Here is a 26,507-nt window from a genome sequence, read left to right on the forward strand (position 1 = left end):
CATCGGATGGGCTTAGAGAACACTAAAAGGGGAAAATGGTGAAGGCTTCTTGGAGGGGGGCCAGGCGTTGCTGCTTCCAGACTGGCCTCAGTTTCCTTCTTTCGCCCTGGACTAAAGGGGATGGATTGCCAGAGCACTGGGGGTCTGGCTCTAAAGAGCATGCGCATAAGCCTCTCCTGGCCTCCACACTACATTTCCCAGCAACCCACCTGTGCCGACAATCAGGCTGTCTCGTGACGTAATTCCGCCACACCCTCCACAGACCGGAAGCTAGTCACTTCCGGGTTTCAGCCGTCTTCAGCTGCTCGTGGCCACCCTGATTCGTCTGGCGCCTTGTTTGAGTTCGGGTCCCGGGTTAGCCCGGGCCAGGGGAGACCCCGGCTGGGACCGAGGTAGGCCCTGGCGGATGCCGCGGTGCAGGAGGAGGCCCGGCCTCGGGCCCCGCACCTCTTGGCTTCACTCGGGCTGTGCCCGGACTCGGGGGGGCGGGGAGAGGCCGACCCAGTTTCTGCGCCTGCGCACTTCCCCCAGCCTTGTCCTGCACTTAGCCCGGGGCTGGGTGCACAGTAGGGGTTCCTCCTCCCCCCTTCACCATCTTTGTCCTCCTTCGCCCCATTTCTCCTTCCTTTTCTTAATGCCTCCCTTCCTTCCTTCTCCCTCTCGTAGACTTCCTCCTCCTTCCTTCCACACCGGCGTGTTTGGTGGCCAAACTTTCAATAAGGGATTTCAGTATGACTTTGTAATCCTGTGTGTTGGATTAATTGTAAACTATTCTGAGAACCGGTCCCCAGGCGTGGTTAGCTTCCCAAAGGGGTCCATCAAACCAAAGGATTAGGAGCCCCCGTTCTTCCCCTCAGACCCTCCTCTTCGCGTGACCACCGTGCTAGCTCCTGGGGAGCAGTGAGACAGCTTTCCTGTTTCCAAGCTCTTCCCTCTCAAATCCACCCTCCACGCAGCTGCCCCGGAGAGCCAGGTCCACAGTCCAGGGAAGCACCTCCTCAGTCTGCCCAGAAGCTTGCAGGACCGACTGGAGAGGACTCCTCTTGATATCAGTGCCTGCCCCCTCCCCCCAGTTCAGCTCCAGATTCGCTTCCCATGACTCTCCTCACCTGCTGGTATCGCAGCCAAGCTGGAGCAGGAAGCTGTTTCCTGCCCTTGATGGTCCACACCCTCGCTGCATGCATTTCTCTCAGGTCCCCTCAGCCCCCACGCCTGGAAGGCTTTCATGCCCACCTCCACCCCTGGTGATCCTCAGCATCCTTCAGGCCTCATGGCAGCCACATCTTCCATGAAGTCTGCTCCTCCCTCTAGTTTTTAGCACTTTCTCCATCTGTTAAGCATCTCCTTTGTTCCTCTCTGTACACGTTGTGTTCCCCCAGTAGAATGTAAGCTCTGGGAGGATGGGCTGCTCTGTTCCTGCTCCTGGATTCCTCAGTGGACAGTAGGATGGTGCCTGGCACTTAGTAGGCACTTCATTTGTGTTGATGGAATGCAATGGTTGGACCCTGTAATCATCTCTAACTAGGAAGAGCGTCAGGATTTCCAGGCATTGGGTCTACACACAGCAGGGGCCAGTCCCTCTAATGTTTGCTTTTTGTTCCCCAGGGCTCACCGCTGAGGATTCCCAGTTTCCCCAGAGGTGAAAGCATTAAGCCAAGCCATGGCCCTTGTCCTTCTCCCTCCTGTGGCTCACCAGGTAAGTGGGAGTAGTTTTTGTTTTTTTCTGAAATAAATACCTTAGGTCTCCACTTGGGAATGTTTCCTTCCCATATCCTCTAACCCAAGAAATTGGGCCCATGAGGAATCAGGCCAAGGTGATGCCTTAGAGATCTTGTGTCTAGGCCCCTCTTTTTATAGAGAAGACTGAGGCCCAGGAAGGGGAAATGACTCAGTCATCCAGGGTCACACAGGTTGTAAGCAGCTGAGCCAGCACCTGTGGCCCTTTCCTCTACACTGTGATGCTTTCCTAGGGGGTGTTTCTTCATTGCCTGCTGCCCCTGCCTTCCCCTCTCCATCCTTTGTCAAGCTGTTGAGGCTTAGTCTCTGGCCACCCAGGGACACCAAAAACTGTTGTGTTTCTTGATGTATTGTGCTGGTACCGTCTCAAAGAATTCAGAGTCAGACCACCTCTGATCCAAGTATAGGTATATACAGTGATTGACGCCTCTCATGGAGCGGGATAAGTTCCAAGAGGAATCAGCAACTTCAGAGAGAGCAAGATGGATTTTATAGGGTAAAGATGTATTCACATAACAGACATTGTGAATATTAAAAAGGCCGGAGGGGTTTGTCAAGGGATTAGGTAACAGGGAAGAGGTTCCTTCTATGGTCTGGTGGTTAAACATTCTGGTCATGCTGCTCTCCAGTTGGCTAGCTATTGTGGTCCTGTCTGGGGCTAAATGGATGGTGTGCTTGTGGTTGAGTGCAAGAACACACCTGCTCAAACATGTGAATTGGATGTGAGGGCAGTGGTTAGCTAGGGGCAGTGGCTATATTGAGTCTGAGGGCCTGAGGTGTGGTTAAATCAGGACATGCCTGCTGTTCAGTGGTACCCAGAAGGAAGCTAGAATGTTGGGGCTGGGGGCAGCTTTATTCAGTCCCCCCATGCACTGAGCTGAGCTGGCTGCTGAGAGGGCTGCCCCAAATGCCTAATGATGATAGGAAATACTTATATCCCACTTGAAGATTTAAAATCTGACTCACAGAAGCCTGCTGGTAATTGAAATAATAATAACCCCATTTTATAGATGAAGAAACTAAATGTCACAGGGGAGATGTTCCTTACCTAGGAGTGTCCCAGTGGTAAGTGTTGGAGCCAGGACTCCAAAGTGGAGAAGAAGCTACAGGCTTCTCTCTGCCCCCAGTCTCTTCCCCTCTCACTGTAAGACCAAAGGAAATCAGGAGCAACCAGGGAGCATTTGTAAGTCGTGTGATATTCTATAGTGTTTAATTGTTACTTCCAAAAGGAGTCTTTTAGTCAGTCAACAAACAGTAAGAATGTGCTATATACCAGGCATTGTGCCTTTAAGTCTCCTTCACAGATTCTCTCTCCTTTTTTGGCGCCACTCTTGTTGTTATGGCACACCATTGTTCACCGCCCCTTCTCCTTCCCCTTGCCCTGCACTGGAAAGCTTCAGACTTTGACTGTGCTGTTCCTGGGACTTTGGAGGTTTATTTCAGGTGATGGTTGATTGTGCTTGTGGTTGAGTGCCTCTGGTTCTGTTATATCAGGGTTGTTTACATCTCCAAAAATCCTCGGAGGATAGTGTTCTTCCAGGCTTTTCCCTCATCAGTGTTTTAAGAAAAAGTTCATTGACTGTAAAATTCTCTCTCCTTGATGTGTTTTCTGAGTCAGTTGTTTTTGATATGTGATATTTTGTTTTCTTCTTACGCTCAGTCTTTCAATTTTGTCCCACAATTTCTTTCTGACTTACGGAGCCATTGATTTTTTTGGATCTGCTCATTTTCTAGGAATCTCTCACTTTGAGTATGAAGTTTAACACTTTCTACTTTCATCTATTTTCCTTCTGTTTCTCTCTTCCAGAGCTTTTCAGGGGTGCCTAAAGGGCGCCATAGTGCACAGAGCACTGGGCCTGGAGCCAGGAGGACCTGAGTTCACATGTGGCCTCAGACATTTACGAGCTGGGTGACCCTGGGCAAGTCACCTTGCCCTGTTTGCCTCAGTTTCCTCATCTGTAAAATGAGCTGGAGAAGGAAATGGCAAACCCCTCCCGTATCTCTGCCAAGAAAACCCCAAAGGGCTCCTGAAAAGTTGGACACCACTGGAAAGCAGCAGGAATCCTTTCAGAAAATCCATAGTTTTCCTTTGAGTCCTGAGTTGTGGTTGTTGTGTAGTTGTCACTGCTTCTTTGGGGGGGCTCTCTAGGTACCCAATAATTTTTGATATTGGTATTTTTGGGTTTATTCATCTCTCCAGCTTTAGTACTGACCAGGTCCTGTGGCCCCCTGCCACACTTCTGGGTGTTGTCACTGTCCTGGGGCTCACTGTGGCTCCCCCAGATTCTTGCAGTGACTCCCCACCCCCCCAGAACAATGGCCAAGTACAGAGCGTACATATCTAAATAACAAGACTGGGCAGGGAGGCCGGCTGTTTTCAAGCATTTGGAAGGTAACCGCATGAAAAAGGGGTTGAGTCCCATTGGCGGGGACCAAATGTGAGTGAGTGAGAGGCTCAGAGAGGTAGGTTTAGTCTTGATCTGGAAGAAACCTCATCAGTAGCTAGAGACCCACTGCCCTGACCCACCAGTCAGTTCCCTCTTGTTTTATGAAGGTCTTTGTTCTGGCAGGACGAGAAGCCCCCAGGGGACGTGTTACTGACCCTTGTTTTGGCCCAGATGACCCTCCCGGCCCTCCCTCTATGACACTTTGACCATGAACATTTGGACACCATGTTGTGGTCAGAAAATGACTTGTCCTCCCCAGAGTGGGGTGTTAGCATAAGCCAATCTTCCTCTTGGGTGGCATGCCTCCAAATCTAGTGTAGACTTATGCATACAGTAGGCTCTTTCTGAATACTCAGCCTGGAGCACACTGAACCTTGGAAGCCCCACCCCCTGTGATTCCTCTGATCTTGGCCTTTCCTCCCAGGGTCATGGGCCACATAGTTCTCAGGTGGTACTCACAGGTATTTCTGCTGTTTCAGGCATCCATGACATTCAGAGACGTGGCCGTGGACTTCACCCCAGAGGAGTGGGGGCACCTGTGTCCTTCCCAGAGGGAGCTGTACCGGGACGTGATGCCGGAAAACTACAGGAACATGGTCTACCTGGGTAAGGACGCAGCCCCACCTCCTTCCCCCCAACCTCAGGACCTGTCTTTTTGGAGGGCTTTGCTTTCTTACTCTGTCACAGGTATCCTTGTGAATGCTTTTGGCTTTGAGGTTGGGTTTCCCTGTCTTGCCTGGGCTGGCCAGGCAGCTGCCACTCACAGGCCTGATCCTAATATTGCTCTGTTTCTCTGGCTTGGACTGGTTCACCCCTCCACAGGCATCTCAGTGGCCCCCTACTCCTGGGGACACACCCAGTCACCTGTCACCCTTCTGCATCTCAGAAGTCTCCCAATCTCAAGGATTCCTCAGCCTCCCCACCCCACCAACTCCCCTGTACCTCCCTGCCTCTTCCTTAGAACCAGGCACTAGAGGCATCCACCACTGTGTCTGGCTCTTGTAAGTGTACCTTAGAAACCCCATGGACCCCAGGGAAAGATTTCCTGCAGCAGCAGTAGGCAACTTCCGCCAGTCTCTGTTTCTTCCCCCAAAGTCCCAGGGCCACTGCTCACAGATGTGAAACCTTCCCATTCTCTGGGTCATATGAATGAATTTTTTTTCTTGGCTCAAATTGACCCTGTGACCCATTTCCCCATACTTCCCAGGAATGCAGTTTTGTGTTTTTCTGGGTCTTCTGTGTCCTGCCCTCTGGGTCTTCCTAATGTATCTGTTTGTCCCCAAAGAGAGGAGGGACAGGGATTCTAGTTGGGGTCTTTCTGAAGCCAGCACTTTTGATTTCCAATGAGCAGGACTTACAGCCTCCAAACCAGATATGATTTACCAGCTGGAGCAAGTTGAAGGCTCTTGGGTGCCTGAGGAAGATATCCCAGCAACCAGCTGTCCAGGTGAGTGAGGGAAAGTCAGATAGACTGGGCCTTGCAGACGATATCCCAGCCTGTCATTCTGGGGGTGATGCTTTTAAGCTGTTGGGCTGTGAGTCCTGCTCCGAGCTCTCTAGAGCTGTGGAGCAGGGCCAGGGGTGGAGTGAGGTGGGGGAGGGAGGTCTGGGCTAGAGCCTCATCTGTACTCCAGTCACCTATAGGCTGACCATGTCTACACACAGGCCACCAGGACAGGCCTGCCCATGTCACTGCCTGCTCAAGAGCCTCATGTGGCTCCCTATAGCCATATCTCTCTACTGGACCTTGAAGCCCTGCTCTGAAGGTCTCTAAATTTCCTTTCCAGGCCAGTTACCCATTACTGGCTGTCAGGCTCCACCAGAATTTTAGCCAGCCTGGCCTTTTTCCTATTCCCTGTCCCAGGATTTTCCATACCTTTTCATTGGCTGCCCCCCTTGCCTGGGAAGCCCTTCCTCCTCATCTCTGCTTCTTGGAACCTCAGGCTCCCCTCAAGGCTCAGCCCAGGGGCTGTCTCCCCCAGGCAGCCTTCCCTGATTTATCCCACCTCCCTCCCCCCATCCCTTTTCTGTTGTATTTGTTTTCTAGTTCCCGCTTGGGAGTCTGTTCTCTGTGTCCACTTGGCCCATGAGCTCCCAGGGCAGGAACTGTCTCATTCATTGTGTGTGCATGCCAGTGCTTGGCGTGGCTCCTGGCACGTGAGAAGTGCTTAAGAAATGCTTGTGATTAAATGGAATTCACCATCCCTCCTGTCTCACAGAGAGGTTCCCCCATAGGGGAGGGGTCGCTTTCTCCCATTGTCTTTGGAGGTCACCTGACCCTCAGCAGCCCTGTGCTCGCTCTTCCTCCCTTGGCCGTTCATTTATTATCTTGTTTTTTAAAAATGACTTTGTTAGTGACCGAATGATCCCCGAGCCCTTAATCAGCATCTGTTCTGTGCCAGACCCTGCCACAAGCAAGGGCGTACAGATACAAAAGAGACTACAATTCCTGGCCTCAGGAGGGGTCTGGTCCATCAGGGGAGATGTGGACGCATGCCCAGAGCTACACAGATAGCCAAGATAAACATGGGGCAGGGAGGAGAGCCCAGCAATGGGGGTGAGCAGGAAGGACTCGGTGTGGGTGCTGCTGGAACTGTGTCTTCTGTGAGAACAGAGGGCATGCCAGGCCTGGGGAATCCTAGGATGTCCTGTGATGGGGGCAGGGCAAGGCAAAGAGGGGCCCAGGGTCCTTCTCCATGGGGCATGATGTGTGTGCAGAGAGGGGCGGGGGCCAGGGCCGTGCTGGAAGGGCTGTATGTGGATTGGGTTTGTTTTGTTTTGGGTTTAGGGCGATGGACCATGAGCTGCAGTGCTGAATGTCTGTGCTAGTTCTGAAACTTACTGTCCACTCACTGACGTCTATACATGAATTTCAGCGCTAGAATCCATCAGGATTTTTTCCTTGTCCGTTTCTTCCCAGCCTACTTCCTGTTTTATGGTCAGTTTGTGTGTGCTCTGTTGTGTTGTGTGGTTCTGCCCGAAAGTCTTTGCACATTCTTTTATCTCTCCTGCCTTAATGGTGTTGTGGTATTCTGTTACCTTTTTCTTCTATGCTCCAGACTTGTTGTGTCATCCATACAGGGAACATACAGTGAGGGAACTCCCCCTGCCCATCCAGATTGGCCCCTCTTGTGGTCCTGAAGGGTAAGTGACTCATCTGTGGTCACACAGCAACTCAGTGTCAGAAGCCAGATTTGAGCCCCACTCTTCCTGACCTAAAGGCTTTCCCTCCATATCTGATACGATGCCCTGGCTCTTGTTTCTCCTGCCTGAACACTACAGAACTAACTGCATTGCATTTATCAAACCATTCCCTTATTCTTATATTCTCGTGTTTTTGTTTTTGGTAACTGTTTCAAAATGCGTGCCCCAGAATAAATGGTTCCAAGCATGTGATTATTTTTGTACCATACTGTGCATTGGCAGGGTGAGCTCAAAGGCGACTGACCGCATGTAGATTGCACTGCCACCAATGACTGGGCTGATTTCTCCTTATCCCTGACAGCTGAGCTGTGGTGCTTTTCATCCTTTGGGGGAGGGCTGCAATTGAAACGATTTGAGAGGGCACCCTGGAATTGTTCTGTTTTGCATCTCTGATTAATAATGACGTAGAATATTTTTTTAAAGGGATTCTTAAGAAGTTGCATTTCTTCTTTTGAAAATGGTTCATCTTTAATCATTTGTCCTTTGTGACTTGGGAGTCACCTTTGTACATTTTTAATAACTTGTATCCTGCTAGCTGGATGATCACAGGCAATCACCTTAACCCTGTTTTCCTCAGGCAGCTCTCTAACATGAAGTTGTAGACAGGTAATCTGCAGGGGTTCTTACCCCGGGGTCAATGAACATGTTTTTTTAATGTTTTGATAACTGTATTTTAATAATTTCATTGCACTTGGTTTGCTTTGTAATCCTCTGCATTTTACTTTGTGCGTTCAAAACCATTTTTGTCCTGAGAAGGGGTCCCAAGGCTTCCTTGAGCTGCTGTAGTGGTCCCTGACCCAAGAAAGGTTCACCACCCCTGGCACTGAGTGCAGTTGCACACTGGAAAACTCACATGCCCATGACGCAAGGGACGTTGTAGATCGCAGAAGTGAGGTTTGTACATGTCGTGTGTGCTCTCTTTAATTATGTTGGAGTGTTTTGTTTTGGCCAAAATGTTTCATTGGGATATAATCAATTATCTTTCCTGTCTCCAGTACATAGAAGTTGTCTCCTTCCCACAGCTGGCCATCCCCTTCCTTTTTAACATGCACATTAACAAAACAACAACTTAAATTATCTTTTTTCTTTCATATTCCCAGGTGATCTTTTTCCTCTGTATTTCTTAGGATTCCGTAACTGGGGGGAAGCAGATTTTTATCTAGTTGTAGACAGAGTCGACTTTCTTCCTGCTACAACAGGTCTTCCCTTATTTCATTTTGTTCTTAAATGACAGAGGTGATGAATAAATCCTGCATATGCTGTTATGTGTTCAACCATAATCAGACCCCAGGATGTGTGGATTGTTTTCCAGCCTGTTGCTATTTCAAATAAAGCTGCCATGAATATTTTTGTAGTAAAAGTTGTTTTCTTTCTGTAATAACCTTCTGATATAATCTTGTTGGAAGGGTCACCACATGAAAGGGTCTGGTTGTGCACATTTCTGTAGTGCTGCCTGAATATTGCCATGATATGTAGCAAAAAGTATTCATTCAGTCAATCAAACATTTATTAAGCACCTACTGTATGCTAAGTGCTGGGGGTACAAAAAAGAGGCATAAGGCAGTCCCTGCCTTCTAGTAGCTTATAATCTAAAGGGGGGATGGGGAGGCACAACATACAATCAAATATATGTATGCCAGTGATGTGCAGGATAGGACTTAATTAAGAGAGGGAAAGCTCTGAAATTAAGAGGAGCTGAGAAAGGATTCCTGTAGAAGGTGAGGTTTTAGTTGGGACGTAAAGCCAGGGAGGTCAGTAGTCAGAGCAGAGGAGGGAGAGTATTCCAGACATGAGGGATGGCCAGAGACAATGCCCAGAGTTGAGAGATGGAGGGTCTTGTTTGTGGAAAAGCCGGCAGGTGAGGGTCACTGGATGAAAGAGTAAAATGTAAGAAGACTGGAAAGGTGGGAAGGGGCGAGGTTATGAAGGGCTTTGATGCCAAACAGGGTTTTGTATTTGCTCCTGGAGGCAAGAGGGAGTCTCTGGAGTTTACTGAGTAGAGGACATGGCATGTGATCAGACCTATGCTTTAGGAAAATCTCTGAGCAGTGATTGTAATTGTCCAAGTTTGAAATCTTTGAAGTCTGTACCAGGATAGAAGCAGTATCAGAGCAAGGGGAGAGGGCTTACTGGGGAGATGGTGTACAGGTGAAATCTATAAAAGGCATCGATTGCCGAAGTGAAATTGCCAGGCTTTGGCAACCACTTGGTTCCCAGGGAGAAAGGGAGAAGAGTCTGGGATGACTCCTAGCTTGTGAGCTTGAGGGACTGGAAAGAGGGTGTTGCCCTTTATAGATATAGGGAAACCAGGAGGAGGAAGGGTTGAGCATACCTCTCTCTCCAAAGCTACACCAACAGTTAGTTTTACTCTTTTAAAAAAAGCCACATTTCCTTTTCCAAATTAATGGGTAGGAAGTGTCTCAGTTAAATATCTGTTCCTTTGATTATTAGAGATTCTGGATAGATTTTCAGGTGCTAGTTGACCTTTTTCACCATTTAACTTTTTTGCAGGTGGAATTCAAAATTATGTCAGTTTCTTTTAGGTTCTGAATGCCAGATTCTTAGCAGAAATAGTTATTACAAATTTTTCTTCCCTTGAACATGCTCCTTTTTCAGGGTTCTTGCTTTCTTTTTTTACGAAGGGGGGAAACACTTTTAATTCTATAAAAATCAATGAATGCATAACAATTCCCTTCTTAATAATTGTGCTATGTGTATGATTTTTATTTCAAATTTTTCTCTGTACTTTCTATTCTCTTATTTGTATGTTGACTCATTGGGAACTTCCCATAACATCCAGTGTGCGATATGGATATATGTGATAGATTGTAACATGACTATGTAATTTTATAGTGAATCTTATTGACTGATTTTCTTACCCATTGTGGCATGATCTTGGATTTGTCAAACCCTGTATCCCACATTCTCGTTCAGATTATCTTTCCCATCCTTTGATGTCTTTTCTTGGATCTTATCAAATACCAGATGATTTTGGTAAAAATTGCTTTGCAGAGTTATTTGAGATGTAGATATATAAGTCCTTTCCTTCTTTTCCCATCTGCCTGCTTCTCCTTAATGATCTTGACCATTTGTTCTTCCACATTTTAATTATTTCTATTAAGATACGTTTTGTTATGTCACTTTTATCAAGAAACTTTGATTTGGTCGGTAGTATCTGATACCTAAAAATGGATTTTACAGTGGTTCTTCCTTGATCTTCCTCAACTGGCTTGAGATACTTTATCTAAATTATCTAAATAGACTTTAATATACCCAAATCTGGATTAACTAGATCTAAGGCCTGATCTCTTAGTATAGTAACCAAAGCAGAAATGAAAGGAAGTTTAGGGTGGGATGTGCTTCCATCATGTCATGGAGTCCTGACTAGGCTCTCAGTCTTCATAGTACTAGGATTGCTGTAAATTAAGTCTGCCTGTATTTTCTTAGCCCTCCTTTTAACAACAGGTTCTAGAAACTTAGGAAACAATCAAGCTCACTGGCTTATAGGATGCAGATTCCATTCTTCTGTCCTTTCCTCATCTTTCTGTCTGTCTCTGTTTCTCTTTCCTTTTTGGTTAAAAATGAGCACATTTGTCCTTGCCCAGGTCTGTGCTGCTCTGTTCTCTAATCTTTCAGAAATTATTGTCTGGGCTGTGCAGTCCATCTCATCAGCCTGTTCTTTGGAAGCCTGGAATAGATGTCATGGATCCCAGAACAAAGAGATCCATAACTTTAGAGCTGGAAGAGGCCTTAGCAGCTGTATAGTTTGATCCCTTCATTTTACAGATAAGGAAATAGATCCAGAACAGTGAAGTGAGTTGCCTAGGATTACACAAATAACAAATGGCAGGGCCAGGATTTGAACCCAGATTGAATCCAATCCTGAAAGTCATATAACCTCTTTTGGGCTCAGTTTCCTTACCTACAATATCAGAAGGTTGGACTGGATAATCACTGTTCTCTCTCTCAGAGCTAGGTTCACCCCCCCCCAACAATTCTATAGCTGCTTATCTGATTCAGGACAGCCCTAGGTATTCAGATATTTGTTGAACTGACAGTGGACTTTCTATAGATTTCACCAGCTTGTCCCAGGACTGTCCTTGACAGTGATACTGCATGATACAAGTTTACTTGTGTCTTGGGTGCCATCTTGGAGAAGCAGAAAGTTGGACTTGGAGTCAAAAGGTCTTGGTTCAGATCCTAGCTTTGACACTTGGACACCTATCCATATGTGTCCTTGAGGGAAGCATTAAGTTACTCTAAACCTCAGTTTTCTCATTTGGAAAACTGAATGATCTATTTAGTGTCACCAAGTTGTTTTGAAGAGCAAGGTGAAAACTGCATTATCATCCGTTCCATGTTTTAAAGTTTGACAGTGGTTTTTCTGGATGGAGAAAACAGAAGATGGGGTTAAGTGTACTATGTGGGGAGCAGGGAATATTTATATTTTTAATTTCTTCCAGATTTTGAAACTAGGCCTGAAACCACACAGTTGTTACCGGAACTGGGCCTTTCTATGGAAGTACCATCCCATGAGAAATTTCTAACAGACGATCCTTGTGTCTCCCCACTGGGAGAAGACTTGGAATGTGGTGCCTGGTTAGAGAGGCAAAGGAGGAATGAAGGAGAGGAACCTTGTGGATATAATGACTGTGAAAAGGTCTTCTGTGGGCATATAAGATTTACTGAAAGAAGACTCCTGCCAGAGAAACTTGTGAATGTAAGCTGTGTGGGAAAGCCTTTCATCAGCGGTCAGGTCTTAGGGACCATCAGAGAATTCGTACTGGAGAAAAGCCTTACTTCCCATTACCGACTTCATATTGGTGACAGATCTTATGAATGTAATGTTTGTGGGAAGGCCTTCCATCAGAGGTCAGGACTTAATGAACATCAGAGAACTCATACAGGAGAAAAGCCTTTTGAGTGTAAAGAATGTGGGAAGGCTTTCTGACAAAATGTACATCTTATTGGTCATCTGAAAATTCACACTCGAGAGAAGCCTTATGTGTGTACTCAATGTGGGAAATCCTTCAGCTGCAAATCAACCCTTACTTCCCATTATAAACTTCACCCTGGTGACAGACCTTGTGAATGTAAGCAATGTGTAAAGGCCTTTCATCAGAGGTCAGGACTTGCTGAACATCAGAAAATGCATACCAGAGTGAAGTCTTACGAATGTAAAGAATGTGGGAAGGCCTTCTGACAGCATGTACACCTAATTTCCCATCAGAAAATTCACATTAAAGATGCTTTTGTATGTACTGTATGTGCGAAGTCCTTCACCTGCAAGTCAACCCTGTCTTCACATTACAAAATTCACTCTGGTGACAGACCTTATCAATGTAGTGAATGTGAGAAGGCTTTCCACCACAGAGTGGAGCTTATTAGCCACCAGAGGATTCATACTGGAGAGAAGCCTTATGAATGTAAGGAATGTAGGAAAGCCTTCCATTAGATTATACAACTTAGTCGACATGGAAGGATTCATACTGGAGAAAAGCCTTTTGGGTGCACTAAATCTGGCAGATTTTTCAACTGCAACTCCTACTTCATTTCTCATTACAGGATTCGTATCGATGACAGACCCTATGAATGCAAAGAATGTGGGAAGGCCTTTCGCCAGAGCACACAGCTTACTCAACATCAGAGAATTCATACTGGAGGGAAACCTTTTGAATGTAATAAATGTGAAAAGGCTTTCTATCGGGGGTCAGGACTTACAGGACATCAGAAAATTCATACTTGAGAGAAACCTTATGGAATGTAAACAGTGTGTCAGTTCTTTCTGCCAGAAGATAGGATTCATTTGACTTATAAGAATTCATACTAGACATTATGGACACACCTTGTATATGTAAAGTTTATGGGAAGGTCTTTCTCAAGAGCAAGTGGTTTGCCCAACACCAAAGGATTCACACTGGAAAGAAGCCTTGTAAGTGCAGAGTCTTAAGATGTAGTATGTATCAGGATTTGACCTGGACCATGCTCTTCACTGAAAAAAATTGAATTCAAACTAAAAGGAAATGCAAAAGAGAAAGAAAATCCCAAATAAATATAAAATTATAGACCTCTGTTCCCCAGTTTTGTAATAAGCTAAACAAAACAGTTGTATTGCAAACATTCTAATAACCACAAAGTTATTGTTTTTGCCTGACCCCTGTGGAGCCAAGTCACCCAAAACCTTTCTCTTTGCAAGTAATGGCCAAACTGGCTTTATTTTTAAGCTTTAGGTAGACATCAAAATATATTTTGAAGCAATTTCTGGCAGTGTTTACCCATATTTCTAACCTAGCAATGAAAATTTTCAAAGAAGGGTAACATCCACAAAGGAGATCTTGGGCTCTTAGGAATTTTGCAAACAACTAAGGTTAATAGGCAGGTAAGAAATTTGTAGCAAATTTCTCTGGTAAAGGTCTGTTATCCAAAATATTTAAGGAATTGATAAAAAATTTTAAGTACAAGGAGCTATTCTCCAATAGATAAATGGTCAAAGGATATAAGTAGGCAGTTCTCAAATGAAAGGCATGCTGTTCATAACAAAATGAAAAAATATCTAAAATGTGAATGAAAAGAACTGAGGCAACACTTCACACATCAGATTGCAGAAATGACATGCACACGAAAAGAAAAATGACAGTTGTTGATGGAGTTGTCAGAGGACAGGCTCACTAATGCACTGTTGGTAGTGCTGTTAAGCAGTCCAACTATTCCGGAAGGTAGTCCAGCCAACCAAGTCACTAAACTTGCATGTCTTTGACCTAGCAATAAAAGGCATATGTAGTGCCAAAGAATGAGTCAGTAAACATTAAGCACTAACAGATCAAAGAGAGCAAATGGACTCATATATCAAGAAATAAATGGAGCACCTTTTTTGTTGGTATAGCAAAAGAACTGGAAACAAAGTGAATGCCCATTATTTGTAATGGAATATTACTGCATTGTAAGGAATGACAAAAGGGATGGAGTCGGAGAAATCTGGGAAGATTTGTATGAACTGTTAGAGAGTAGAGTGAGCAAGATCAGGAGAACAAGTTATACAATGACTGCAACATTGTAGGAAAGACTGTGATTAATATAATAACCAATTATGACTCCAGAAGACTGACGATTAGTCATGGTTCCCACCTCTTAGCAGAGAGGTAATCCACTAGATGTGCAGAATGAAACATGTTTTCAAATGGCCAATATGTAGATCTATTTTTCTTACAATATTTATTAAAGAGGAGGGCTTATATTGGAGTGAGGATGAGGAGTAGGAGTGGAGTGGAGGAGGGACGGGACAGGAAAGTAATGCCAAAAAATAAGGAAGTCAAGATTACAAATGAAACCTTAAGAACACAATCAAAGTAGAAAGAAATGAAGAGGAGGGCATAGACAAGCCAAGAAGTGTTGTAACTACCATGTTTTTTGTTATATACTTTTGACATAAACTTTATACATCATAGAGATTTATGGCAGCATACACAATCCTCTTTCTGTTCTTTGTATAAAGAAATATCCATCGCATTTCAATGTTTGTCAAGTTTATAATAATAAAAAATATTGGTAACAAAACCCACCAAAGCTACACGGTCACACCCTCAAGCAAAAGGGAACCATTTTCCCCTCCTCTTTCCCCAAATCTGGCTTCCTGGATTGTAATCAGTGCAGCTTTGGGGGAAATTCCTGGGGTGGGACTTGGTCTCTTTTGGAGAAATTTTTAACTTTTCACATCTCGAGTCATTTTGGGTTCACAGGGAAGGTGCTTATCACCATCTTCATAGTGCCAAGATTTTGAAAAATCTGCATTTGTTTTACCATTAATACTCCAATAGCATTTCAATATGCTTAAAAATTAACTTTTTTCCCCAAAAGCAGTTACTTTGCTAGCTTTAGGATTGCAAATTTTCTGGGGCTTAGGAGAACCGCAGTAGTAGGAAATGGATTCCTAGGGGAACCTTTAGATGTATTTACATTTGGTTGTGAAAGGTAGCTTTTTGTGGTTTTTTCAAGTTACTGAGATTTTACATAGACACAAAATTCAGGTAACAGATGAATTAAATGTTAGGAGTTTTCTAATGTTAGGATTTAAAGTAATGGAAGGAGACAAGCCATTGTGCTACGTGCTTTATAAATATTTCATCTTCACAACAACCCTGGAAGGTAGGTGATTTCATTATTCCCATTATGTGATTCGTCCAGGATTGCACAGTTATCCAGTGTCGAAGGGTGGATATGGACTCAGGTCTTCCTGACTCCAGGCCCAGTGTTACATCTGCTGCACCATCTAGCTGCCCCTTGGAAAGCATTCATCAGCATTTACAAAATCCTGTCTCTAAAATAGAAATGTGTAATTCCACAGTAACAGAAGCTTCTGTGACAATTGAAGTAAGTGCAGAGAGATTATATTTACTTATGCAAAGTAAACAGTAGGCCTCTGGATGCAAAAGAAATCTAATAGTGCCTGGCTCATAGATATGATTTATCGGCTGCTTAGATCTCAAACTCATAATGTAGATAGCTTTTCATATCAGAGAATGAAATCAAGTCGCACACACACACACACACACACACACACACACACACACACACACACACACACACACACACACACACACACACACACACACACACACACACACACACACACACTTGTTTATAGTCATTTAGTTGTATCTGACTTCATGACTCCATGGACCATAGCATGCCGGTACCATCCATGGGGTTTCTTGGGGAAGATACTGGAATTCCATTTACTTCTTCACTGGACTGAGGCAAGCAGAGTTGAAGCCCAGTGTCACAGAGCTAGAAAGTGTTTGAAGCCAGATCTGAGTTCAGGTCTTTCTGACTAGACCCAGCACTATTCACTAAGCTGTCTAGTTGCTATATATGTGTATCTATATCTATATAGATACAAGTTGTTGAGTCATTTCACTTGTATCTGACTCTTCGTGATCCCATTTGGGGTTTTCTTGGCAAAGATACTGAGGTGGTTTGCCATTTCCTTCTCCAGCTCATTTTGCAGACAAGGAAACTGAGGCAAACAGGGTTAAGTGACTTCCCCGGAGTCACACAGCTAGCTAGTGTCTGATGCTAGATTTGAACTCAGGTCTTCCTGATCCCAGGCCCAGCACCACCTAACTGCCTGCTTATGGGTAGACTGAGCCAATATAATAAAAAATAACAATGCTACTTAAATTAATTTACTTCTTATAGTAATAGACTGATATCTACCAGGGTTTCCTTCTCTTTCATGTAGATTTTCCCCAAAACTTCCCTCCTTTCAAATTTCTCTGTTACTGTCAAGAGCACCCTCATCCTTCCAATCCCTCAGGCTCTTAAATTAGGTTTCGTCATCAACTCCTTACTATCCCTCATCCCTCATATCCAATCTGTTGCCATCTACAAAAAGTGATAGTTGTTTCCCCTTTGCTATACTTGTTCTTTCAATATCTTTTTCTCTCTTACAGTTAACATTTCTTGTACAATATTGAATAATAATGGTGATAATGGGCATCTTGTATGTCACTTGGTCTTCTTGGAAAAGCTAGTTTATCCTGACTACAGATAATAATTGCTCTTGGATTTAGATTGTAGGTATCCTTTCAAGGAAAAAAATCCATTTGTTCATTTGCTTTCTAGCGCTTTTAATGGAAAGGGGTATTTTGTGAAAAGCTTTTTTCTGCATCTATCAAAATAAGCATATGACTTCTGTTATTAATATGGTCAGTTATGCATATAATATTTCTCATAGTAAGCCAGCCCTGTATTCCTGGTATAAATCTAGCCTGGTCATAGCATTTGATCTTTGTGATATTTTGCTGTAATCCTCTTGGTAATGATTTTTTAAATTTTGCGTCAGTATTCAGTAGGAAAATTGAGCTAGAGTTATCTTTCTCTATTTTGACTCTCCTTGACTTAGGTATCAAGACCATATTTGTGTCATAAAAGGAATATAGTAGGACTCCTTTACCTATTTGTTCCCAAATAATTTATGTAATATTGGAATCGTTCTTTACATGTTTGGTAGAATTGGCTTGTAAATCCATCTGGTCCTGGGGTTTTTTTTCTTAGGAAGTTCCTTAATGGCTCGCTCAATTTCTTCTTCTGAGATAAGGTTATTTCAATATTCTGTGTTAGCATTATCCATAACGGAGAGCTACAGAATTGACATTTTTGAACTTTGTTGGAGAAAACTTTTGAATGTCCTTTGGACATCTAGTTGGTATCTAAATAAGAGTAATTCAGGCTATTTATTGGAAGGTCAAATATTGAAGCTGAAGCTTTAATACTTTGATCACATAACAAGGACTTTTTGGAAAAGACCCTGATGTTGGCAAAGATTGAAGGCAGAAAGGAAAGGGGATGGCAGAGAATGAGATAGATAGAGTCATGGAAACAACAAACATGAACTTGGACAGATTTTGACAGAAGGCAGAGGATAGAAGGACCTGGCTTATTGTGGTCCATGGATTCACAAAGAGTCAGACACAACTGAACAGGAACAGCAACAAAGTATTCTATTCTGCTAATCTGGGCAATTTCTATTTTTAAATATTCACTTCAGTTTCACTGGCATATAGTTGGGCAGAAGAGCTCCTAACAATTGCTTTTTTTAGCTTCATTGGTTGTGAAATTTTTCATTTTTGATACTGGTAATTTGATTTTTCTTCATTCTTTTTAAAAAATCAAATTAACCAATGGCTTAACTATTTTATTAGTTTAAAAAAAACAGCTCCTAGTTTTATTAGTTCAGTGGGTTTTATTTTACTTTCAATTTTGTTAGTCCTTTGATTTTCAAGATTTCTGTTTTGGTGTTTAGCATTTTTTAAAAATCTTTTTCTAGGTTTTTTTTTTTTAATGGCAGGTCTAATTCATTAATCTGTTCTTCTCTTTCATTTAGAGATAATTTAGAGATATACATTTAGAGATTTAGATCATATATATATATTTTTTCCTATGTACTATTTTCACTGCATCCCAGAAACTTTGATATGTTATCTCATTGTTGTCATTCTCTTTAATGAAATTATTAGTTATGATTTGTTCTTTGAGCCACTCATTCTTAAGGATTAGGTTATTTAGTTTTCAATTAATTCTTAATTTATGCTTCAGTGGCTCTTTATTGAATATAATTTTTATTGCACTGTGGTTAAAAAAAGTTGTATCAATACTTTTCTGCATTTGTTTGTGAGCTTTTTAATACCCTAATACATGGTGAGCTTTTGTGAGAGTGCCACACATAGCACCTACCAGTAGATATCCTCCTTTCTGTTCCCATTTAATATATTTCAGAGGTCTGTTATAGCTGACTTTTCTAAAATTCTGTTCATCTCTTTTACTTCTTTCTTGTTTATTTTATGGTTAAGTTTATGTAAATCTGAGAGGGGTAAATTGAGGTCCTCCACTATTCTGGTTTTACTATCTATTTCCTCCTGTAATTCAGTCAACTTTTCCTTTAAGAATTTAGATGCTAAGCCATTTGGCACCTATGTTTTCAGTATTGAAATTTATTCATTGTCTGTGGTGCCTTTTAGCAAAATATAGTCTCCCTGCTGATTTTTTAAATTAAATCTATTTTTGCTTTTTACTTTGTCTGACATTATGATTGCTGTCCCTTTCACTTTCTCTTTTCTTTCTTTTTTTTAATAGCGAAATAGATTCTACCTTTGCCCTTATTTTAATTTTATGTTTATCTTTCTGTTTCAAGTATGCTTTTTGTAAATACTATATTATTAGATTCTGGTTTTTAATCCATTCCGCTACATTTTATGGGTGAATTCAACCCACTCACATTCACAGTTATTATTGCTCAGTGTGTATTTCCCTCCTTCCTATTCTTTTGTTCTTTTATGCTTAGCCTTCCCTTTTTTACTCTGTCTCCTCTTTAAGAATGTTTTGTTTCTTACCACTGCCTCTCTTAATCTACCCTCCTTCTTATACTCTCTCCCCTCTTTTATTTTAATTCCTTTCTCTCCTACTGTTATGTTGGAAGACATGAATTTCCGTATCTGTTTTGGGGTGTGTGTATGCGCGCGCGCATGCGTGCATTCTTCCTTCCTTTAACCAGTTCAGATGAACATGAAGTTCAAGTGTTGCCTGCTCTTCCTCATTCCTCCCTCCATTGTATAAACTTTCCCCTGAGTACCTCATTCATGTGAGATAATTTTCTCTGTCCTTCCTCTCCCTTCTCCCTGCTCCCAGTGCATTCCTCTTCACCTTTCCTGTTATGTTTGGATGATGTCAAAAGAATTCTTTTGATGTCATCCAAACATAATAGAATTACATCCAGGCTCTCTTTCTAATTAGAGTCTTTCAAAGAGTCTTAATGATGATAAAATTCTGAGGGGCTACATGTATTATTTCCCCAAATAAGAATGTAAAAAAATTTAATCTTATTTAGTCCCTTGTGATTTCTGGTTCATATTTACCTTTTTATGCTTCACTTGAGTCCTCTGGATGTCAAATTTTCTATCCAGGGATGGTTTTTTTCATCAATAGTGCTTGGAAGTCCTCCATTTCTCTCCTGTAGGGGTATATTCAATTTTTCTGAGTAGGATTTTTTTTTTGTCATAATCCTACAATCTTACAATCCTACAAGCCCCAAAGTCATTAACAGTAGATGAGACAATTCTGAATCATGAGGGGGAATTGCCATTACCCAGAAACACTGGTGCCTATAGTTCTCTAGCATCACATTCCTTTTGACCTGAGTCCAGGTGGTTACTCCTTCCAGATGAATTCCACAATCACATCTTTGAATGTCACAGATGCTGAAATACCGAGTACATTCTTACTCATCCAGAGATCTGCAAATGTAACCACATGAGAACACCTGCGGTTATGTACCCAATACCTTTGCTGAGGCCTGCTGAACTTGATGTGAACCTGCATCTCCCAATCCAGTTCTCCTGCACTGATCCTGCATCAGCATCCATTTGGATTCATAGTGTGTTGACAGTTCACCTTGATCAGTTTACTAGTCTGGAAATTCCATGAGCACATAAGTTGGCACTATTAAATCTTTGTATCACCAGCTTCTAAACCAGTGTCCTACATATAATAAAATGCTTCCTGAACTTAAGCTCACTGACCTGTTTCTTAGAGAGGAGGCATAATCCCTGAGGGAATCAGGCCCTGAAATTCAAGTTCAGAAAACAAGAAGTACCTAGATAGATGTGGGAGGCTGACAATTCACAAAGAACACAGTCCCTTCTCTCAAGGAACTTAAATTCACTAACTGAAGCTCCCAAACCATCCAATTGACACTCCTCTGATAAATGGATAACACATCATCTTTCACACAGTGAATTAACCTATTTGTAATACCTGTTCTTTATTCAATTAATGAACAAGCATTTATTAAGCTCCTACTCTTTTCCCAGACGTTGTGCTTGGCACTGGGAGTACAAACAAAAACAAAATGGTCCCTGCTCTCATAGAACTTGCATGTATAGTAAACACTTAACTGTGTGCCAAGCATTGTGTTAAAAGCCTTAGGAGACCAGGAAATGGCAAAAATAGTCCCTGGCCTGAAGGCGCTTCCATTCTAATGGAGGACTGAAGGAGCGTGAATATAAATGGATATGGAAAAGATACCTCTGGAGTACATGTGATGTAGCCTTGGAAGGGAAGGGCTCCAGAAGTACAGTCATTTTTGGTGGAAGGCTCTGTAGATAGGGTGAAGTGGAAAGGGCTCTGATAGAAGGTGAAACTTTAGCTGAACTATGAACAGGAGAACCAAGAGGGAGGGAAGAGGAGACAAGGATGACCAAAGGGTACTTTAATCAAATAGATGTATTATCTTGCAATTTTATGAAGTTTAAGCTAATGAAAATCTGTATCCCCAAGCCATCTGCCCTTCCACATCTTCCTTCACCCAGAAAATCTCTCCATCTGGCTAAGGACTCAAGCAGCTCTTCTGTATCACTGTTTTCTTAGGCCCATGTACTCCCCACCTCAACCCCCCAAAAAGCAAGAGAGTCTATAAAATCAGGTACCAAAATACATGGAACATGCAATAAATGGTTAAGGAGCCCTGGGAAGAAGCAGCCCCCGAGTATCGAGGAAAGACTCCCGAGGGGATATTTAACTTGAGATATACTTAGAAGGATGGGCAACATTTTGACTGGCAGAGAAGAGGAAAGTATTTAGCTAGCTCAGTCATGCTCAGCCAGAATGGATCATAAATAAACAAGGTTGACAGAGACTCTTCATACAGGGAGAGTGACCTCTAGTGCCCTCCCAGAGAACATTTGTTGTTGAACTCCTTTTGGCCTGCAGAATGGGGTACCATCTTCTCCTTTTTCATATGTCTATTTTCTAAAAGAAGAGAGGAGTGAGGCAATTCCCAGAGACTACATTAACCCTTGGAGCGCCTTTTTTTTGGCATTCCAATCAATTCTGATGGAAATGTTTCTAAATTTATAACAGGATTTCAAGGAAGATGGCAGAGTACATGGCCTCCAGGAAGCCCACTCCACCAAGTTCCCCTGATAAAAGCAGCAGAAACTCTGAAAAGAAACCTTTCGGGGGCTCAAGAAAAACCTCATCTGCAAGGCTCTGTAGAAATGAAAACAACAAAACCAAACCTCTGAGAGAATAAAAAACAAGCAGCAAAGGAGTAGAAAATCTAGCAGAATACACCTACTGTGATGTGAGCTAGATCACTTTCCTTTTTTGTATCCACAGAACTAAGGTCAGGGACTTGAATCTAGGGACCAAGTAAATAAATAACACACGAGAAGCACTTTGCCGATCTTAAAGCTCTCTATGATTGCCAGTTATTGTTATTATTAAAAAGAAACATTTAATCAGTGTTTGCTGCTTTGAACTTCATGCTGAAGCAAAGGCAGAAGCCCAAGGAAAGGATTTCTCTCCTCCCTTGTACTCTCAGTAGCCCCACTTCCTCCTCCATGGATTTCCAGGTGCACCTCTCCTGTTTCCCCCTTTGTGTTTAGGAAACTCTTCCAGTCCCCTTTGCAGGATGATGATGATGATGACTGCCACTTCACAAACCATATTATCTCATCTGAGCCTTCTGACAGCCCCGTAAGATCATTACTACATATAATTCCCATTTCCCTGATGGGGATCTGAAAGGTGAAGTCAGTATCAGAGGTGGGATTTGAGTTCTGGACTCCAAGTCCAGCACTCTATCCACTATAGCTTGCCACCTCCCACCCTGACCATGGGCAGCCCCAAGGGATCTTTCCTTGGTTCTGTTCTGGACCTGAGATCCATGGATTTGTTTTTTCATATATAAGGAATATATGCAGTTACAAAGGAAACCAATTTGTTTCTCCAAGCTCTTTGTTTATCTGGAATTAAAACTAAACTATTCTTCCCACAAAAGCCTTTCTGTCTTTCTTCTAGTATCCATTTCATCCAGGTCGGTGGGGATATGATAAACTGGTTGGCAGCTTGTCCTTGATGCTGTCACAATCGGAATTTAACAAAAGGGGAAACTGAAGCAAATCTCTGAGCATGATAATATTTATTAATAGGGGCATGCTGCCTGCTAATAAATTGGTCAATGGTTTGTCTCCATCTATGCCCAAGATCCTGAACGAGAAGACAGTTCCCCTTCTATAGGTTTTGGGATATAAAGACCAAAGAACAGAACAGGGTAGGTGACAATCATGGGATTGAGGACATGAGAGATTATAAAACAACTACAGGGAACATGATTGATTGGAAGTTTGGAGATGGGGGCTAGTAACAATTGTCCTCCACCCTCCTCTTCTCTCATGAGACATAAGAGTTGCTCATTGTTTGAGTCCAGGTGTGAGACTGCAGCCATATTCTTGGACAGCAGACCAGACATCCTTGAAGGATAGCTTGATGGTGAAAAGATTGCAGTACCTACTCCCTGGTGTTCTCACACATTTCCCAGGGTTAGCTAAATTACTTGATGCAGGAGAACTGGATTTCTAAACCCACTAAAGGCCAGCTGTACTCTGAACTAGTTTCAGAGACAAAGCAGCTGCAGGACAAAAATCGATTACTTGTAAATAGCATCAATAGGAAAATGATACAGGATCAATCTTAATTTTCTCAGTGCTAATATTTGACAAGTCAAGGCAATGCTTTGGGGTTGGCCCTATCCACAAGGATCAACAAACTTGTTGAAATATTTGATAAACACTTCATTGTAATTGTTTTTCTCTGTAATCCTACATATTTTATGCATGTAAAAACATAATTCTGAGAAGGGGTCCATAAGCTTTACCAGACTGCCAAAGGGGTCAGCGGCACAGAAGGGAGGAAAGAAGTACTTATTAAGCACCTACAAGGCACCAGGCACCTGCTTTACAAATTTTGTCTCATCTGATCTTCACAAAACTCTTAAGAAGGAGATGCTATCTCCATTTTACAGATGAAGAAACTGAGGCAGACAGAGATCAGGGTCACACAGCCAATAAGTGTCAGAGACCAGATCTGAACTCAGGTCTTCCTGACTCTAGGCCCAGCTCTCTATCCAGGGCACCACTAGCTTTCTCAAAAAAAAAAAAAGGTTATGAAACTGCTCTGGAATCTCTCCCTGTTGATCTCACCAGTTCATATGGGTCCAATTATCACTTTGCAGATGATATCTGGCCTACATATCCAGCCTGAATCTCTCATGAGTTCAATGCCAACCATCTGCTAGCTAGAGTCCCCATCTAGACTTTCCACAGACAGCAGCAGCTCAAACTCAGTGCATCTAAAACTGTTTTCCCCCTTACCACACCTACTTCTCTGTTTCTGTAGAGTGCAACGCCATCCCCCACGTTCGAAAATGTAAACCAACAGATCCTGTCCTCATAACAAATGCAATATTTAATGACCCCTAAATAAACCTCATTCTGTCTACAACTCCATTCCTCCCAAATAAACAAGCAAACAAGTTTCTTAAGGTGGTGAATGAGGGCAGAGGATGGGGCCAGTTAGGTATTACATTTGGAGAACATAAACTTGGAAACTGCTAAATGTTATAATATCCATCCTACTATTTCTTAATGCATCCCCTCTTTAAATCTATAAAAATATAAAGCAGTGCTTTATAGAATTGGAACAGGGTTCAAGAATAATCTGACTCTATTTCCCCTTGTTTAAACAAGTCACATCTCTTGGTTTGTGTGACTGTGGCCTGGGCTGCTTTTTGGCAGTTTCTCAGGTCCCACCCATCTATACCCTGAGTAAAGGCTGATGAAAAAACACGAACGTCCTCTGGGGTCTGGCCTTTGGAGTCTGACTCCTCTCTGGCCTTGGACCTCCAGCAGCAGGACCAGGGAGGGACTGTTCTCACTAAACTCTGCTAAGGCAGCAGCGGGTGAGGGACTCTGGATCAGTGTATCTGTCTGATTAGTGTCTGTCACCTCTGTCAAAACTCTTTGCTTACTGGCATTTCTTGGTTCTTTGTGGCCTAAGTAGGAAGAGCTGCCAGCCAGCCTGTGGTGGTCCTCTAGAGAGCCCTAGTAAAACATTGCCCTAAACTCAGACTGGCTCTGCAGGGTGAGGGTGTGTGTTTGCAGCAGTGATTGTTCTGAGGCCTGGTTATCTGGACAGGCTTTCTTTGTCCAGGGTCCCATCAGCCAAAAGAAAAGATGTAAAGAGAGAGTTTTTTAACTGAAAGATTCAAAGTCTGATCTCAGAATTCCTAATTCTAGTCAGATAACATTAGATACAGCCAATTTCATTAGTCAGGAATAAGCTTTTTAATGCAGATTTCCAAGTTGAGAAATATCCTAGTGGGATTTAGAGGAATGTAGCTCCATAACATGCTTAGAAATACAAAGTTTATGAATTTGTGTACAATAAACCCAGATCTCTTTCTCTGTGTCTCTGTCTCCAGCTTTCTTTCTATTTCTGCTTCTCTCTCTCTCTCTCTCTCTCTCAGTCTTTCCCTCTGTTTTTTTTCTTTTTATCTTTCATCCTTGCAGAGTAATGAATTTTTATTGCTTTAGTATTAAAGGAAAATTTACAATTTGGTATTGGATCTCTGAGCTCACAACTACCTCTCACATTGAAATATAATTACCAATATTCCTCCCCAAACGTGACTGCAGAAGGTATTGGACAGTGTGTGTGTGTGTGTGTGTGTGTGTGTGTGTGTGTGTGTGAATAATGGGAGCCTTGTGAAATCTAACACGAGACTACAATATTTAAGAACCTGGCTTACAGAAGAACTAACCATGTGCCGTGAGCCTCCATTCAGTTTTCCACTAATTCTAGCAGCTTCTTGGTTTGTCCTTCACAATCTGTTCTGCCTCCACTTCCATCCATGCTTGAAGCCCAGCTGTTAGCTTCTCCTCCATAATCTCTTCTGCATATATCTGGCCTATATGAGTCACCTCACCCATTACAGTGGATGCTCACTGAGAGCAGAGGGTGTTTTTTTCTTCCATTCTTTGTGTCCCCAGCCCTGAGCACGGTGCCTGGCACATCATAAGCAACTAATAGAATGTTCCCAGTAATCAGTCTTCCTTGTTCTGATTGTTTCACTGTCTCTGTTTTATACAAGACTTCCTAGGCTTCTCTACGTTTTTCTCAATTATCACAGTCATATTTTCTTTTTGTACCATCAGTTTGTTATCTAAATCATCCGGGGAAAGGAGACCTGCCCATTTCTGGGTGAGTTATTTTCCCAGGGTATATGAAACCTCCTGAGAGGTCAGAGGTTTCAAGGCCTGAGCAACCCTGCACCAGAGATGACTGGAATAAGGGAGGGTCAGATAGGATGTCCAAGGCTGTCCATCTTCATAGGGTAAGTCTTCCTGGAGGCTGGAGCTGAGAAGCTATTAGACCTGAGAGCTCTCCCCTTTCCTGAAGGGACAGTGATTCATTGTAGACATGGTGCTAGGAAGATGAGAAACTTATACCTGGTACTCAGGGCCACACTGATTAAAGCGGTTATTTAGCGGAGGTACCATTGCCTGAGGTACAGGAAATAGGCAAATTTGCCCATTGAAGGCAGGTGGAAGTTTATAAATTTGTGTAGAATACACCCAGATCTCTCTCTCTGTCTCTCTCTCTCTCTAGCTTTCTCTCTATTTCTGCTTCTCTCTCTGTCTCTCTCTGTCTCTCTCTCTCTCTCTCTTTCTCTCTCCCTCTCTCTGTCTTTCCCTCTGTTTTTTTTTGTTTTATCTTTCATCCTTG

The 26,507-nt window shown here is 42.9% G+C and overlaps 1 long non-coding RNA gene and 1 pseudogene across 1 annotated transcript; both read left to right on the top strand.

The window, feature by feature from the left end:
• Positions 1 to 260: 260 nt before the first annotated feature.
• LOC140498940 (uncharacterized) lies at positions 261 to 13,242 on the top strand (annotated as a pseudogene).
• LOC140498945 (uncharacterized) lies at positions 8,145 to 8,734 on the top strand. The gene is made up of 2 exons (XR_011965223.1): positions 8,145 to 8,282; positions 8,489 to 8,734. It is a non-coding gene; the product is annotated as an uncharacterized lncRNA (long non-coding RNA).
• Positions 13,243 to 26,507: the final 13,265 nt, after the last annotated feature.

The sequence above is a fragment of the Notamacropus eugenii genome, chromosome 4, assembly GCF_028372415.1.
Source record: "Notamacropus eugenii isolate mMacEug1 chromosome 4, mMacEug1.pri_v2, whole genome shotgun sequence".
In the NCBI taxonomy this organism is placed as follows: Eukaryota; Metazoa; Chordata; class Mammalia; order Diprotodontia; family Macropodidae; genus Notamacropus; species Notamacropus eugenii.